The sequence below is a fragment of the Calonectris borealis genome, chromosome Z, assembly GCF_964195595.1.
Source record: "Calonectris borealis chromosome Z, bCalBor7.hap1.2, whole genome shotgun sequence".
NCBI lineage: Eukaryota > Metazoa > Chordata > Aves > Procellariiformes > Procellariidae > Calonectris > Calonectris borealis.
In genome coordinates, this window is record NC_134352.1 from 46304249 (window position 1) to 46313710 (window position 9462).

A 9462-nucleotide genomic window follows, 5' to 3' on the forward strand; every position below is an offset into this window, starting at 1 on the left:
GTCCGTATTGGGACAGGTACTGTTTAATATCTTAATCAATGGCATAGACAGTGGGATCGAGTGCACCCTCAGCAAGTTTGCAGGTGACACCAAGCTGAGTGGTGCGGCTGACACGCCTGAGGGACGGGATGCCATCCAGAAGGACCTGGACAAGCTTGAGAAGTGGGCCCATGTGAACCTCATGAGGTTCAACAAGGCCAAGTGCAAGGTCCTGCACCTGGGTTGGGGCGACCCCTGGTATCAATACAGGCTGGGGGATGAAGGGATTGAGAGCCCTGCTGAGAAGGACTTGGGGGTACTGCTGGGTGAGAAGCTGGACACGAGCCGGCAATGTGCGCTCGCAGCCCAGAAAGCCAACTGTATCCTGGGCTGCATCAAAAGAAGCGTGGCCGGCAGGTCGAGGGAGGTGATTCTGCCCCTCTACTCTGCTCTGGTGAGACCCCACCTGCAGTACTGCGTCCAGCTCTGGAGCCCTCAGCACAAGAAAGACATGGACCTGCTGAAGCGGGTCCAGAGGAGGGCCACGAAAATGATCAGGGGGATGGAACACCTCTCCTATGAAGAAAGGCTGAGAGAGTTGGGGTTATTCAGCCTGGAGAAGAGAAGGCTCGGGGAGACTTTATTGCGGCCTTGCAGTACTTAAAGGGGGCTTGTAAGAAAGACAGATTTTCCAGCAGGGCCTGTTGCAACAGGACAGGGGGTAATGCTTTTAAACTAAAAGAGGGTAGGTTTAGACTAGATATAAGAAATTTTTTACAGTGAGGGTGGTGAAACACTGGGACAGGTTGCCCAGAGAGGTGGTAGATGCCCCATCCCTGGAAACATTCAAGGTCAGGCTGGACGGGGCTCTGAGCAACCTGATCTAGTTGAAGATGTCCCTGCCCACGGCAGCGGGGTTGGACTAGATGATCTTTAAAGGTCCCTTCCAACCCAAACTATTCTATGATTCTATGATTCAAAGTCAAATGGTTTTAAAAAGAAGGGTGGAGACCATCTGCTCCAGAATAGCCCAACTGCCCAAGTGCTTGGTTTCAAGGTGAGAGCTGTGGGTGTGAATGCCCTCAGGAAATAGGAAACGCCAGTTCTCTCTAAGAACTGATCTCCTGGGGACAGCAGCAGCCTCAGAGCACACCAGGGCTGGGGTCCAGGCTGGAGACTGCAGGTTGTGGGAAGCCTTTCTCTGGCTTGATTGAATAAGACTCCTAATTTCCAGAGAGGAGTGTGGCTAAAGGTAATCGTTCATCCTTAGCATTTTCTTCTTGGCTGCTCAAAATGGCCTGCTACTCAGTGCACTCGTTGTTCTGAAAGCCTTTCCAAGGCTGCTATTGCAGGGCAGACAAAAGCACGCTCTGCCCTTGCTTCCAAGATACTTGATTGCAAGTCAGCTCCAGCGTGGGCAGTTAACGTGGTGCTAAATTAAAGCTGATCAGTCCTGCTGGAGTAAAGAGGATATTATGTCACGCTTACTGTGCCGACTTGGCTGCATAACTTCTAGTTTGGAGCATGGGCAGCGCTTAAGCAAGGTTGCGTAGCATAGCCTGAGTTATCCAGCTCTTCTCTCCCACTGAGTATGGAACTCCAAGTGCCCACCTCAGGGCTCTGACCCCCACACGTCCATGAAAAGCACACAGATATTGTCACATCCATAGCATGATGCCTCAACATTGCCTCAGTAATTGGCAAGGCAGGTTCCAGAAGTGAGAAAGTTGTCACTACAATTACATCGCATCGTTACATCTTCGTTACATCTTCGTTACACGAAAAGAGAGATGTCTTTTTCTTTTTCTTTTTTCCCCTTAGAGCTGCCAAATAATTTCCACCTTATCTTCTCAAGTACTGGTGCCTGCAACACTGGAGGATCTCTGCCATCACAAATGTAATGCAGGCTCCAGGTTCAAATATGTATTTTGCGTGTGTGTGACTTTAACATGGTGGCTCGTCATGCACGTTGGCATTGCATATTTCAGTATGTAGAGAAAAAACTGTAAAGAGAATGGAAAAAAGATTAACAAAGATGTCAGTTATCTGCATTTAAGTATATGTCCAAGGACTTGGACAACCAGATGATATAAAAGGTGTTTGATTTCTGAGGCGAGAAACTGAGAAATTACATGATTCTCTTATGAATGTGTGTTCCTTCTTTTTAATGCAGCTATTTATTTATCTGTGCAGCTACTTATATATATTTCACTTGCTTGAAACCTAGTAAAAATAGTAATTAGTATTCATAGCATTAAGGTGAGTGCTACTTTCTTTGTGTTACAAATGACCAACACTGAATCAGGCAAACTACACATTTTGCTGCAGGTTTAGAGCTCGGTGAGAAAGTCACTGTCAGATTTCAAGATTAGCCACGTGCTGTTCAGCATTTCATGTAACTTTTGTTGGTCAGATGAGTAGCCAGGCCTGGGTTGGGTAGGTCTAGCTGACGGTAAACCAATTTGTCTACTTCTTCTTCAAGATACAGAGAGAACAAATCTTAGAAAGACTGTATTGGTCAAAACATGAAGTTCCTGGTGGCTTTAGACTGTTCAAATAATGGTGCTGATGTTCGAAACCAAATAGTTTAAGTTTGTGTAACAGCTGCAGAGGTTTAGTTTTCGAGTGAAGCAACTTAACAAGACAGCTGCAAGGGAACTTTGCAGGACTAATCAGACAGTACTTCAAGCACCATGGCTAGCTTTGTCTTCTAAACCAACTTTCTCTGTGAAAAAGTTACTATTTTCTCAATAATACTGTTCAAGGATCAACTATCGCTGCTGCAGATACAAAACTAGTATGAAATATCCTTTCTTATTGTTTGAAGGAGTTGGGTAGAGAGACAGAACATGTCTATTATTTAGGCTTTCTTAATTTTGTCTACTGCCATGAAGCTCCCTTCACCTGACTTGGCAGAACCTGGAAAACTCTCCTTTTTATGTTCCAGCTTTACTCTGGCTGAGAACCTCCCCTCACAAATGTATGTGGATCAGAAGTCCAGTTATATTTAGCATGTTCCTGGACAAGTCACACTAGCCAGAAGCAGTAACACAAATCAAAAATACCAAATGTTTTCTAATGACCTGTAATGCAAACATACATTTTGCCTGTCTAGTTTGGATTCCAGCACCCTAAAGCCCAAAGACATTTAAGTATGCTTCCACTGTTTGCAAGAACAGAATTACAATAAAATTAGCACTTGGCTGCTGCTAGCGTTGCACATGAAGTTCTATATAAATATTAATCTAAATGACCTAGCTTGCTAATTAAGTAACAAGATCATCTACATACAGCAAGTGGTACTTCATGGTATGCAATGGTTGTTTAGCTCCTCCCAGTAGTTACACATACAAGGAGCTTATTGCCCACGATGCTGAATCTGCCAAGAGCTTTGTTCTGATCCACAACTTGTCCTGCTTAGAATTCAATATAAGATCAAATAATAAAGGTCAACTTCAGTAAACATTTACCCATAGAAATAACATTAAATGACTATGCTGGTCCCCTTAATATACATCATACCATCTTTTGTGCGAGACTGTGAACGGAAATTCAATTTACCTGTTGATGTTTACACGAGCAGCTGTTTTGAGAATTTCAGCATTCATTTAATCAAGCAAGTAAATATTTACTACTCTGTTTCTCCTAAAGCAGCATTGGCTATTACATGATAACAAAAGAAGTTTTGGTATTTCTGCAGAAATGAATACATCTTGATTTTTCCTCCCAGGAGTCACCCGGCAGGAAAAGTGATTAAATGTGCATTTAGGTAGATTTACATGTACATACAATTTTGAGAAGCCTACTCTCTCTGCTTGTTAAGAATCGCAGCTGTTGATTTCACTGCCTGTCTTGTTCTACTACAGCCACTATTTCCGAAGAGCAAAAAAAATGAACAGGAACTCGTAATTCCCATCTTTTTTACTGTACGTGTGAAAAAGACCAACACAAAGACTTTTCTTCCTTTTTTACATATAAGCAGTTGCTGACTTTCAATCTGCTGTACCAGAGAAGTCCACAGAGGACAATAATGCTCAGCAGGTGCCAATAAGGACACAATCTGAGAGCTAATTTTATCTGCTTCTTTGGTTGCTGAAGGTACTACTTGGAATTTCCCTAATTATCTTCTTCCACTCTTAGCTTATAAAATAAATGCACTTTATGGAATAGGTATTGAGATCCGAGTGAATATAAAAAAGTTCATTCTTTCCAACAGATGCAAATTGCATTTTATCTTGACCAGTTGCTAGAGTCCTGAGAGCGCATACAGTAGCTACTTTGTGTATAGAAGATCGTATCGTATCTTGTAGTACTTACTCTGTTGAGATACAAACCTTGGGCTTTTGAGGATTGCAATCCACTGTTCTCGTAAAGACAATTTAAAAAAAACCAAAACTTTTAGTTATCATTGTAACCTTTGTCCTCAGTCAGATAGTTTCAAAGCGATCGCCACATTTAATAACTCATAGTATTTCATTGTGGAGTAATCTGTCCTCCAAGAATGTAAAAGATGTGGAAACACTCTGGTAAAGTATCACACCAGTTCAAGCCAATATTTCTCTTCACATCAGTGGTGAACACTGGAACAATCACACACACTACCTGCCTTATCTGGATTATCGTAGTGGTGTTCTAAATCACACGTACAGTGCCCTCCAGCTTCTTTCGGCATGCAGGAATGCACAGCCTCCGAGCAGTGGTTCATTTCCTCCCTTTGGGAACAGCTCACTCACGAATTCTCTTAAAAGCTGGCATATACATCCCTGAGCAGCTTTTCTGTAGTCACGATGTCTGTTGATCACTTGATATCTTTCCATGGATTTGGGTTGTTTGTCCTACTAAGTTCTGTGTGTGGCTGGTGTTTTCACTGCTGTCCAGAATGATTTGTAGCTTTGTAAAAACACAGCATAATACTTAGAATAGACTTAACACGCTGAGTGTCTCACGTTATCAGCCTTTTTTCAGTGTTGCACAACGGACATGCAGTACAATTTATTTTTAGGTGATATAAACAATAAACCTCACTCTTGGGTTTGTTGTTGTTGTTGTTGTTGTTGTTGTTGTTGTTTTTCAGAAACAGCATATAGTGAAAAAATCTCCTAGGGTTGTCCGAAAAGCTGATTCGTGCCCGGCGGTGCAAGTAACCAATTCCACACGCTCAGGAGAGATATTGTTTTATTCAGGCCTGGGTGCTCGGTGGACTTGCCACAAATCAAGCACACCTGGTCTAGTCACCTTTCTGTTTATATCCATGCTTCTCATACATATTTTAAATTTCTCTTTTACATATTCATTACATTTCCAAGAACTAATTATAATCTTACATCATCTTAAACACGTGCGCACTAAAGCCTTTAGGGTCTTCTTGAGGGTCTCGGGTGGTCTCTGGTGGTCGGCAGGGTAATGAACTCTTCATGAACTTATTTCCTCTTTACCTTATAGGGTCGCAATTTGTCCCTGAGCCATGCTTGGACCACATTTGTTTATAGTTTCTATAGCTAAAATTAATTATCACTACCTCTAAAACACACAGTTTGTAATTAATTACTACTCCACACAATTACAAACACACACCTGTTAGTTATCTAACTTCTAAGCAACAAATCTTCATTGTTTAAAATTACAGAAGCGAGCAATATAGAATCCACAACAAACTAAACTATCTATCACCATAGTGTTCTTAAATACAAACATAAACATCTTGACCTCCTCCAATCAAACACCCACTCACTAGCTTCATCATTCTGGTTTCTTATTAACTGGTTTTATAACCCAGTTCTGGGCGAGGGCTATACACAGGACAACAACACTTTAAAGATTAATGTTGATTGTGATTAACATTAACACTAGGACAAATGTAAACCAGGGTTTACCATCTACTTCTCCAAATTAATCCCTTGAGCTATCCAGTTAGTCACTAAGGCATTTTGATTGTAATCAATAAGAAAGATGAAGCCTTACACTTTTCGAAAGAGGTTGGATAGATACATAACGATCATAAATTAATGTATTTTTGAGATATCATTTTGTTTCAGTGACTGATACTAACTAACCTATCAAAATAAGCGATTAATGGAACCTTAAAAATTAATACAGTAATTTAGTATCAGTTCTCTTTTTTCTTTTTGAAAAGGTACAGTATCTCAGAGTGTCAGCAGACAGCAAACTTCAGTTTCTAACAAGTTACTTTTTTCTGGTGCTCTAGAGATGGTCTTTGAAAGTGAAGTAACCCTCCAGATGAACTCTGTTATGTCCACAATATTGTTCCTGGTTAAGTGGATGATTTACGGAATTATTAACAGAGTTGGTCTTCTGCTATTTCAGGCAGATGTGTTTATTTTCTATCAAAATGCAGTAACGGAAAGAACGATGAGAAAGCAGGAGGAATGTGCCTAGTGGCTAATAGGGCTTGAGTATGTACTGTCAACTTATTTTATACAGCTAGTGCCAAAAAATCCTGCAGTATGTGTTGTATCCCTGACCAAAGCTACTTGCAATTAGCATTTGGAAAATAAAGATCCTTACAGTCCAGCATCCCCTGTGTCTCTGAGAGGCAACCCAGGTAAATAGGTACTTAGGACTGTGTAACTTTATCTTGGACTGCCAAGAGGGTTAGCAGATGATCATGATATTCATTCCGTATTGTGCCCTCCTGAGAAATCTCCAAATATTTGAAGAGCAAGGCATGGGAATCATAATTTCATCTTTTGCTGAAAGGAACTACTTCCTCGTAGGGATGAAGAAAAGTCAATTCTCAAACAGCACAAAAATGTAGGGCAAGAACTGAGGAATGCTTTTTATGCAGCTGCAGAAATACATTCAGAGTGTAATTATTTATGTTGGAATTTGAACAGGAGATTTCAACTTCCAAACATTCTTTCCGAAAAGTACAATGGCCACTTTTTAACTACCTCATACGGACATGAGTTTCTCTGCAATGAGAGCTGAACAGCATTTCCTAACTCCGTAACTTCTAATTCCCCCTGGTTTCATTCTGACCAATGTAGAACAATGCTATCTTTTGAATTATTTAAGTTATTTTTCTGAAGTGTCTCCTTATTCTCTGGAATTGTTTTGTCCGACTACTGGTCAGACCCATCATGACTCAGCTGGTGAGATCTGGTCAAACAAGTATTGCTAGACAACGCTTTTTATGAAAAACACGTATGTGGTTTTAATGCTCAAGTTGTTTTAACACTTCCCTTTCCTGACACGTGCATAGGGCCGGTTCTGCAGCCCTGCTGCTGCTGGGCTGCTTTTGGCGGGGGAGAGAGCTACTTTTTAATTCCCAACTTTCTGATGCTCTTTCCTCCCGCACCCCATGTTTTCCGTGCCTACAGTGTGTACATCCATCCCGCTTCATTCCGCAACTCCTTTTTAAGCCAGCAGCCTAATAATGAAGCTCTTGATGAGACTGTGAAACCAGTACCAGCAACAATGAGTCTTCATTACTGCTGGAGAAGACTGGGGTGTTTGATATGCACGAAGCTTTGTGCAGACAGCTACCGCTATAAACTGCCATTTGTTACTGTCAAACAAGTGTTACAACTGTTTAGAAGTGTTGCTCTTCTCTAGCAAAGGATTTATATTTGAAAAAGAAAATAAAAACTAATTAGTACTTTATCTTTGTTTCATCCACACCTAAAGTGTGGATGTTGGCTGATGAACAGAAACCCTGTTCTCTATTACTACTTAACAGGGCTGGAAATGATAAACAATAGGCTTGATTATATTATAAATAAGTGAGATAAAGGGTTGTGACCTGAGACTTAAGCCACCAAATATTTTGGCTATTTGTATATGGTTACGATGTTTGTAAAATTAAAGACTTTTCACATAACTGTATGTTTGTAGAGTTTGTTTTTAATCTGTAATAGAGAGCCTAAAAATCTCACATACTCTTAAGCCATTTTGCTTTCAGTTGTGCAGGAAGTGCTGCGTTTGCCATACATGTTGCGGAAACCTAAGAGAAGAAAAAAAAAAAGCTTAATTACAAAGTACTCCCACTACCATCTCCCAAGCAAAACCACTGAAGTTTTATTGATAACAGCCTGGGTATCTGCAGGCAGTGTAGCTGATAAGCTTCCTGTCTGCCCAAACAGACCGAACATAGCGTGCCTCATCAAAAGATTTAGTGCTGTCTCCTATATTCAAATAATTCTATTTCACTTCTCAAATAAATTATTTAATTTTCTTTCTTCTGTATGACCAGAATATCTTACTCCTTTAGTAAATCTTATTGCCCATGGATTTTGAACTTGTGTCTAATTTATGTCCATACACATGAGGCATCTATGGCATCTCACTGAGGAAAAAACTTTTGACATGATAGCTAGGAAATATTGCAAGGTTATGGAACTTAGGTAGTTAGAAAAATCCCAAGCAATTAGACTTCTATGAAAAGTACAAAAGGAATTTGATTTGTGTGAATATTCCAAATGACTCTCTTCACAATACCTACCAAAAAAGGAAAAAAAGAAAAAGGGTGTACATAATATTTCTCTGTGTGCTCTGTAACATGCAGAAAGATGACTAGCAATTGCCATTTTCTTTCTCTTGGGGCAGGGGGAAAGAGAAATGCCATGCATTTATATGATTGGAACTGCATGTTCTATGTGTCTAGATGGTGCTAACAGGAGGGTTAAAAACAACTTTATATTTCTGACCTGCATATCATATTTCTGCACGTGTATACACAGACACACACACAAGCACATACGCGTGTGTATGTGTGCATGCCCCCATACTCCACCATTCATAAAGCTTTGACTGCAAACCGTTCTGGCACAGTCTTTGCAAAATAGCAAGGGGAGTTCATAACTGCTGTGGCAGCATTCGTGTGCTTACTTTTACTCCTGTGGCTGGCACATGCTAAGAACAAATCTCCCTAAAACAAAAGAGAAGAAATCAAAGCTAACTCCTACCATGTTTTCAGCATGTAGATGAACAAACTCCTACAGCTTTTAAGGATCAAGGCAATTGCTGAGCAAGAGTTGTTACTAGGCCAAGATATCCCACTGTGCACAAAAATAAATACATGTGAAGGAGAAGGGAAACTGAAAGGTGTCTCTGAGCACGTGTTGTACTCTACATCATATTCCTTTGGTGTAATTGGTATTTTTGTAACTTCTTTCTAACTAGGATATAGAAAGTGCAAGTTGCAGTGAATGTAATTTTATGTGGGCAGCTAAACTGTGGTCTATCATTCTCTCTTAATCTGGTTGACACTAAGATGGACACTTTATTTCCCTGTGCTCTCATATTTAGACCTTTTACTCTATGGTAGTGGGAAACAAAAGCCTGTTGACCCCCGTTCTGATTTAATACAAAAACATGGATGACTTGGGGCTGTTCAATCATTCACAGAGAAATCGAGACAAACTTTCCTCTGCCACTCAGTGCCACCAAGGGCCGTGGGTTTGCTGAAAGGTAGTAGTTTCATCCCTGTAATAAGTCATTGCCCTTGACAATATCAGAGTGGAT